Source organism: Halichoeres trimaculatus, unplaced genomic scaffold (assembly GCF_033239565.1).
Source record: "Halichoeres trimaculatus isolate MK-OKI-2021-1 unplaced genomic scaffold, fHalTri1.1 fHalTri1_scaffold_14, whole genome shotgun sequence".
NCBI lineage: Eukaryota > Metazoa > Chordata > Actinopteri > Labriformes > Labridae > Halichoeres > Halichoeres trimaculatus.
Window position 1 is genome coordinate 2518002 of NW_027437192.1, and position 9123 is coordinate 2527124.

General features: G+C 36.4%; 1 protein-coding gene across 1 annotated transcript in view; it reads right to left on the reverse strand.

The window, feature by feature from the left end:
• LOC141803547 (chloride channel protein 1-like) overlaps positions 1-9123 on the reverse strand; it is a 72697-nt gene that overhangs the window by 41864 nt on the left and 21710 nt on the right. The window lies entirely within an intron of this gene.

The following is a 9123-nucleotide window of genomic DNA, read 5'->3' on the forward strand; positions in this document are numbered from 1 at the left end:
AAAATGCAAAATTTTATTTTTATTAATTTTATATTCAAAATGTAAAAAAAAATCAAAATTAAAAGTTTTGAAATTTACAAAATGTGCAAAAAATGTGAAATTTATTTTTTTAACAATTTCAATTAAATTTGAGATTTAAAAAAATTCAGAAATTTAATAAATCTACCAAAACATTTTACATAAATTGAAATTTTAAAAAGCTGCAAAAATTCAAAATAAAAGAAATTTTTAAAAATGCAAAAATTAAACAAAAACATTAAATATATTTATGTAAATTAAAAAAAATTGAAAGAAGACCTGAATTTGATGATATTGATCGTTTTCTCAACTTATCATTTATTGTGGTATGCCAATGTGTTGCCACATATCAAGCATTTCTACTAAGCAGGTAAGCTTGCAGATAGTCAATTCCACTTACACAAATTTACAATCTGTGATTTTTTTCCAGATTTGTCTTTTTCTAGATTTATTTTATTATCCAGGTTTAAATTCTGAGGTTAGCTGCAGGTGCATGGAAAGTTGGTTGGCTGTTAATGTTGCAGGACACTTGAGTTTGTGACCATAGGGACTGGGATCACTGATCTACAGCTGCCTCATGGGTAATATTTGGTCATTATTAGTGAAAGCAGTAAAATCTTAGTGACTGTTGATCTTTTGTAAACCAAAGTTAAGTTATCCTAAAACATGCATGAAATTGAAACAAATACGCAGCATAAAAAAGTGTGTGGAGAGGATCCACGGGTTCATCTGGAAGTATTTGAGAAAAACAGTGTTGGACACATGAAACAATCAACATATAGTGCATCAAAAGTTAGAGAGGATTAAAAAAATGCCTGTTTGAGCAAGGTGTGTGTTTAACTAAGACTTATAAACATGTACAGATTGTGCAGATCATTTTAGAGTTTAGGGGACAAAGCTTCAAAAGCTCTGTCAGCAGGAGTGTTGAGGTGTGCTCATGGAACAGGTAAATGTTTGACCTGAGGCGGGAATCGTCTGGTGGAGAAACTGAAAGCAGCCAACAAGCTCCTGTGTGAAATAAGAGAGGTGTGTGTATGTGTGTGTGAAGAGCTAATACAAGACAAACTGGTTGAATCAGTCTGTGAATTAATAACTAAACTGGGCTGGAGGATTAAGCAGAAATCCATGGATGGAAACACAGCCAGGTAGTTCCTGAGCAAAGGGGAATGTGGAGTGTGATAGTACTCTCTGTTTGGCACCCCGGCAGAAAGGAGTCCATCTTATAAATAGATGAAACCACGTGTTGACCCAAACAGCTCTAATGGAAGCGGAAACATGGGCTCTGCCTCTAGATTTATCACCTCTGTCTGGACGGACGCCATGGAAATTGCCTGGGAGAGATTTATTCTCCTCTTTCTTTCCCTGTGTCACAGCACAAGTCTCGCTTTGCTGTAAATTGTTTGTGTCTTTGTTTTATCCTTTTGACACCAGCGATTACAACATAAACCTCTTGGAGCTTCTTTTATCCCTTCCAAACTCATTACAGGTATAAACATACCCTCTGACTCTCAGCGATTAAAGTCGTTTCAGAGCCATAAAATCTAATTCATCTTTGCTATAAGGGCCATAACATGTCAAGTTAATATCTAGTGAACAATTATCTTAACAAAAATTCTTTTTTAATTTATTACATTTTGTACATGAAATGCCTGTTTTTAAAAAAAAAAAACTGAAAAAAAAAGAATTAAATTTCAGAAATTTGCAAAAAGTAGTTCATTTTGAAATTGTATAAAAATGTAAAAAAAAAATATCTTAAAAAAAAACACTTTTGTAAGTTTTTTTTTTTTTAAATCCCAAATTTCATTTTTTTAAATTTTTTTTTTAAATTTCAAAATTTTTTGATTTTTTTTAATTTAAATTTTGCAAAAAATATGCAAAATCTTTTTCTTTTTTTTTAAGTTCTAAACTTGCAAAACTTTCAAAAAATTAAAACATACCCTCTGACTCTCAGCGGTCTGGTGGATTCTGGCGCTAATCTCGTGTTAAAGAGGGGGTATTGGGTGTTGTTTTTTCTTCAAGTCTGTGCCTCTGGTGTGGCTGCAGTATCTTGACATGATTAAGAAAAAGCTATTTTTCGCTGACTGGTGTTATTGAAAAACCTTTCTTTCAGCCTCTGTCTGAAAAAACATATTTCAGTTGCTGTGTCTTTAAGGCTTCCTGCACATCAAACCCCTTCCCTCTGATTGGCCAGCCTCCTGAAGGCCTGAGGAGAGCGTTTTAAAAACCTACTCATTGGATCTGAACTTCCAGGATTTTTACTTTATATCCATGTTTCAAATATAGCATAACACCGCAGGGCTTGTTTATATTTTTTGTTCATCCACGTCTGACAATAGAGCTTCGAGAAAACGACTGACAAGGTGCTGAGTTGTGTCTGCTGCCGCTGACACTTTGGACGTCCGTGCAGTCACCTTTCAGCAGCTCCTGATTTAGTGCGTCCACGGACAGACGGACTGACTGATGGATGGATGGATTTACACACACACACACACACACACACACACACACACACACACACACACACACACACACACACACACACACACACACACACACACACACACACACACACACACACACACACACACACACACACACACACACACACACACACACATTCATACATGCTCATAAGATGATGCTGTGTGAGGAGAGATGCCAGTCAACACACAGTGAAACCTGAGCTGATTCATACACAATGTGCTGTAACTGAACGCCAGCTCACAACACGGCCTCAAACAATAGCAGCCCGATGTCTCAATTAGGCCGACGGTGCTGATGTGTTTGATGACACATTTTAACGCTGGAAATATTCACGTCTGAACAAAGGAGGGTGTTTAATCGCAAAAATAAGTGAAATGTAAAGAAAAGGAAGCTCTCTATGAAGTTTTAGGAGGGTGATCATGCCTGACGTGTCTTCAAAGTTCATGTGTGAAAGAACATGACATACAAATCCTCTATGCAGAGAACAACTATCAGTTTACCAAAGCGTTACACAAGACAGAAACATGACACACTGTCAGCAACACACCTGGAGGACAACGCTGAACTGATTCTTCTTCACACCAGATTAAATGTTTCCTTCATTCTGACACAAACTGGAATCTTAACAATGAAGTTTGAGATGAAAGTTACCCTGCAGGACCGCGTAATGAGCTGCTGAGTTTGTTCAGCTCTGTTCTTTGTTTTATTCAGCATAATGTGTAGTCTTTATGTCATTTCCAGTGATATTTGTTGTCTCTCACAGAGTTCTTCATGTGTGTGTAACCTCTTACTTTGAGTTTCCCTGTTTTTGTAGTTTTTTGGCCTGTTGTCTTTCATCATTTGAAGTCCTTCACCTTGTGCTTTTTTATGTTATTTGAAGTCTTAACCTTGTTATTCCCTATGCTATTTGTAGTCTTTTAAGTTGTTCTATCTTTTGGTATTTGTATTGTTTTTTTGCTCTGTTGTCTCCCGTTAATTGAAGTCCTTCAACTTGTTTTATTTCTGTATTTTTGTAGTCTTTCACCTTGTTCTTTCCTGTATTAGGCTTTTTCCTGGTTTCTCCCTGTCATTTTTAAAGTCTATTGCCATGCTATTTCATGTAGTACTTTTAGTCTTTTGCTTTGCTGATTTGTAAATTATTTGAAGTCTTTTAAGATGTTGTTTCCTGTGGTATTTGTGGCCATTTAAGGCTGTTTCATGCTTTTTTTTTAAAGTCTTTTGGAATACTTCTTCCTGTGTTTGTTGTAGTCTCTTTTTTGTTGTTTCCTGTATTATTAGTAGTTTTTTGGGTTGCTTCCTATTGTATTTGTAGTCTTTAGGGTTGTTGTTTCTTATATTGTTTGAAGTCTTCAGGGATGCTATTTCCTGTATTATTTGTAATCTCTTGCTTAGTTGTTTCTTGTGTTGTGTGTAGTCTTTAGGGTTGTTGTTGAGTCTTGTATTTTTTGAAGTCTTAAGTGTTGTTGTTTCTTGTATTGTTTGAAGTCTTTAGGGTTGTTGTTTCTTGTATTGGTTGTAGTCTTTAGGGTTGTTGTTTCTTGTATTGTGTTTAGTCTTTAGAGTTGTTGTTTCTTGTATTGTGTGTAGTCTTTAGGGTTGTTGTTTCTTGTATTGGTTGTAGTCTTTAGGGTTGTTGTTTCTTCTATTGTGTTTAGTCTTTAGGGTTGTTGTTTCTTGTATTGTGTGTAGTCTTTAGGGTTGTTGTTTCTTGTATTGTGTGTAGTCTTTAGGGTTGTTGTTTCTTGTACTGTGTGTAGTCTTTATAGTTGTTGTTTCTTGTATTGTTTGAAGTCTTTAGGGTTGTTGTTTCTTGTGTTGTGTGTAGTCTTTTGGGTTGTTGTTTCTTGTGTTGTTCGAAGTCTTCAGGGTTGTTTCTTGTATTGTGTGTAGTCTTTTGGGTTGTTGTTTCTTGTATTGTGTGTAGTCTTTAGGGTTGTTGTTTCTTGTATTGGTTGTAGTCTTTAGGGTTGTTGTTTCTTGTATTGTGTTTAGTCTTTAGAGTTGTTGTTTCTTGTATTGTGTGTAGTCTTTAGGGTTGTTGTTTCTTGTATTGGTTGTAGTCTTTAGGGTTGTTGTTTCTTCTATTGTGTTTAGTCTTTAGGGTTGTTGTTTCTTGTATTGTGTGTAGTCTTTAGGGTTGTTGTTTCTTGTATTGTGTGTAGTCTTTAGGGTTGTTGTTTCTTGTACTGTGTGTAGTCTTTATAGTTGTTGTTTCTTGTATTGTGTTTAGTCTTTAGGGTTGTTGTTTCTTGTATTGTGTGCAGTCTTTAGGGTTGTTGTTTCTTGTATTGTGTGTAGTCTTTAGGGTTGTTGTTTCTTGTATTGTGTGTAGTCTTTAGGGTTGTTGTTTCTTGTATTGGTTGTAGTCTTTTGGGTTGTTGTTTCTTGTATTGGTTGTAGTCTTTAGGGTTGTTGTTTCTTCTATTGTGTTTAGTCTTTAGGGTTGTTGTTTCTTGTATTGTGTGTAGTCTTCAGGGTTGTTGTTTTATGTATTGTTTGTAGTCTTTAGGGTTGTTGTTTTTTGTATTGGTTGTAGTCTTTAGGGTTGTTGTTTCTTCTATTGTGTTTAGTCTTTAGGGTTGTTGTTTCTTGTATTGTGTGTAGTCTTTAGGGTTGTTGTTTCTTGTATTGTGTGTAGTCTTTAGGGTTGTTGTTTCTTGTACTGTGTGTAGTCTTTATAGTTGTTGTTTCTTGTATTGTGTTTAGTCTTTAGGGTTGTTGTTTCTTGTATTGTGTGCAGTCTTTAGGGTTGTTGTTTCTTGTATTGTGTGTAGTCTTTAGGGTTGTTGTTTCTTGTATTGTGTGTAGTCTTTAGGGTTGTTGTTTCTTGTATTGGTTGTAGTCTTTTGGGTTGTTGTTTCTTGTATTGGTTGTAGTCTTTAGGGTTGTTGTTTCTTCTATTGTGTTTAGTCTTTAGGGTTGTTGTTTCTTGTATTGTGTGTAGTCTTCAGGGTTGTTGTTTTATGTATTGTTTGTAGTCTTTAGGGTTGTTGTTTTTTGTATTGGTTGTAGTCTTTAGGGTTGTTGTTTCTTCTATTGTGTTTAGTCTTTAGGGCTGTTGATTCTTGTATTGTGTGTAGTCTTCAGGGTTGTTGTTTTATGTATTGTTTGAAGTCTTTAGGGTTGTTGTTTTTTGTATTGTTTGAAGTCTTTAGGGATGTTCTTTCCTGTATTATTTGTAATCTCTTGCTTAGTTGTTTCCTGTAGTATTTGTAGTCTTTTGGGTTGCTTCCTTTGGTATGTGTAGTCTATTGGATTGCTAATACTTGCATTGTTTGTAGTCTTTAGGGTTGTTGTTGTTTCCTGTACTATTTCTAGTCTCTTGCTCTGTTTTTTTCTGTACTACTATCAGGCTTTCATCTCATTCTTCTTGTGTTATATTTAATCTCTTTGGGCATTGTGACGATACGATGTGACACTGAGCTCTTCGCTGAGTTATTTCTCTGTATTTCCTGCGTCTTCTGAGCTGAACTCTCAGTAAAGACAAAATTCAAAGGGGGAATAAAGTTACGATAAAGATAGTTAAGTGTTATCTAAACCATTCTGGCATTTATGAGACACCTTATTTGATTGTTAATGAATAAAAACAGTTTTAAGTTCAGCTCAGACCGGGACAGAAGGACCTTGAAGGACCACAGCAGAGCGTGTTGTGTGGTCAGAAATCTATCCTCCCTCCATTACCTCATTCCACAGCTCCTTCCTGTTTTCCTTCTGGACTAGTGAAACTCTACTCTGCACTAATCACTTGTACTTCTTTACCTCTTTCCTTTGGTGCCCCCTACTCCCCTTTCTTTCTTTCCTCTGCCCTCTCCTTCCCTCTCCTGTTGAAACACAACTCTGGGCTAAATTTAGTATCAGTGCGATCCAATATTCCTCATTACACTTCCCACACCTCTCTCTTAGCTGTACCTTTAAATGCCTTATCATATTCCTCACTTTTTATATGTGCTCCTCTCCGTCCTTCAAGTCGTCCTCTGCTCCCTCAAGAACTAAAAGGCTGTAAAATTGATAAAACTACTCAAAAAGTTCAGCGTATCTAGAGCCAGATCTCCATCATACCGTGTTAATGGTCAGGTGGAGTGGGACGGGAAAAGCTCTGTGCTCATGAATTTCAGCGATAAACAGTTAATGCTGGATGTTTCTGTCTCCTAACTCAGGGAAACTGGAGATTTTCGGTCAAAAACAGACACGCAAACTCAACAAATATGAGAGAAATAAAACATGTTTTCTACTTTCACTGGGAAAGACGTTTTCTTGAAGCTAACAAAGTTTGCTCCACTGTGCATGTTTTTCTGATGTTCTTTTTATATTCTAGTAAGTTTGACATCATTTTAGTTTAATCAATTCACATCTTTCCCCAAATATAACAAAAAAAGCTCAGTTAAATTACATTTCTCACAATAAAACCGGTAAAAGAGAGCACCTTGACACACACAGACACAGATGATCAACTTTAAACCCACACTGGGTCTCTGCTAGAAAACTGTGGACAATAAACACATCAGAGCTGAAATAGATAAATACGAGACAGCATGTTTCTTTTTAATATTTTTAATGTTGTTTAAACTTTTTTCTTTCTTCCTAAACTTAACATCACTGAGTCTTTTTGGGCCTTCTCCATAAAAGTTTACATCTTGGGTGAGCAAATATGGAGAAACCATGATGATCAGTTGGACGAGCACAGAATCAAACCAAATTCTGTCCGTAGCACCGAGTACTAATTCAAGTAAAATCAGAGTTGGGGATTCAAGTTGGGGACTCTAACTCCAGTCGCACTTAATTTGTGCACACAGAGACTTCAGACTTTGGGACTCGTTAACAATCATTCTGTTTTCTTTTTAGGTGTATTAAGATTGAGGAAACTCTGACAAGCTGAATGTGACTCCTTCCTTTTTTTTCATGGTGACCATGGTAACCACTTTACCCAGCAAGTGTGTGCCTTGCAGCACACAGAGACTTGAGACTTGACTTGGACTCGTGACCAAAGACTTGGGACTTGAATCTGATCTAAAAGTGCTGGATTGAAAAACTTTGATATTTTATTATTGAAAAAAAAACAATGTGTCTTACCACATAAATACACACAAGAGTGCTGAAAACTGGTACTGTTGAGTACCGATTGACAGGTAACGGTCATCAGTGCCATACCGGTTCAAATATGAAAGGGACTCGTCCCTACTCTCAGAGCAAAAATAAATAAATAAATAAACTGAATGGATGAGGGTCTATCAGAGAAAAATCTTTTCTCCCGACTCTCTGTGCCACTTTGAACGGGTACTTTTTACTCTGCCTGGTGTGAGAAAAATTCAATTCTTTCGCCAACCACAGATCAGCGAAGTTGTGACAAATACTTGTATGAGATAGGGATGTTTGATACCACTTTTTTTTAGACCGATACCAGTACAAGTACTCCATCGTAGGGACGGGAATTGAAAACCAATTCCAGTTGAGGATCGTTAACAGTTCCATCAAAGAATCACTATTGTCAATCTTTTTGCTAATCAATTCCCTTATTAACATGACAGGGTTCAGAAGCATCAGGATTGTGGCTTAATTTTAGTTACACCTACTGCACAACCTTAAGTGAGTGGAAACACCAGCAACTTGAAGAAGCAGTTATCTATGCTGGGATGTATGTTTGGCATTGTTGCCACTGAAAATCAGACCATTTACCCACATGCAAAATTTGCTAGAATCCATAAGGGAATCATTAAAGAATTGGATGGATTAGCAGGATAGTTAACAGCATTGGTATTGATAAAATCTTATCAATTCCCATCCCTCGTGAGTACTCACTGATACCTGGTACAGATACTACTAGTACTTTTGATACATAAAACTTTAATTAACAGTGACACATCACTTTGATTAGACAGCACAGCCCTTCTGACATCAAGTCCAAAATAATACACTAACTACTGTCTCTGAGTTTACGATCTTTTAAAATAAACATTAAAATAATGTGAAAAGGGCGAAATAAAACTATCAGAAAATAAAGCTGTCAGAGTTTAAGTATTTTTCAAAGTAACAACTGGCAAGGAAGACTTGTTCCACATAAGATTTTTTTGCCTTGAGTATTCGCTGCTGTTATCAGCAGCCTTTACAAGTACCAATACCTTGAGAAAAGGCTGATATCAGCCCGATACTGATACCTGGTATCGGTACTCGCCCATCCCTAATATGACATGAACTCCTTCATGGTCTGAAAACTGCAATGCATCCTCCATACGGACCAATGTACCAGAATAAAATGAAAAGTTTTCTTCATCCTGTCACAATACCATTGCAGCCACCACCATCAACCTTGCACTATGTGTGAAAAGCATGCTGGGAAACATTGCACCACAGACCAGGCCAACACGAACATCTGTTAACAGCTTTTTTCTCCTTTTTTTTCCTTATTAAGGTCACAATCATGCCTTTTGAAATAGTAAACTATAAAGAAAATTAGGAGACAAATCAAAGGAGACCCAAGAAACAGTTTTCCTCATACACAGGTGTGTTTTTGGTCAGATTTTTGAGTATGATTTTTTCCCCAGGTGCATTCAAATTATCATTAGAAAAAACAGACCAGTTTCATTGACACCTTACAGGAAATGCTCATTCTGCAGGAGCAGTAAA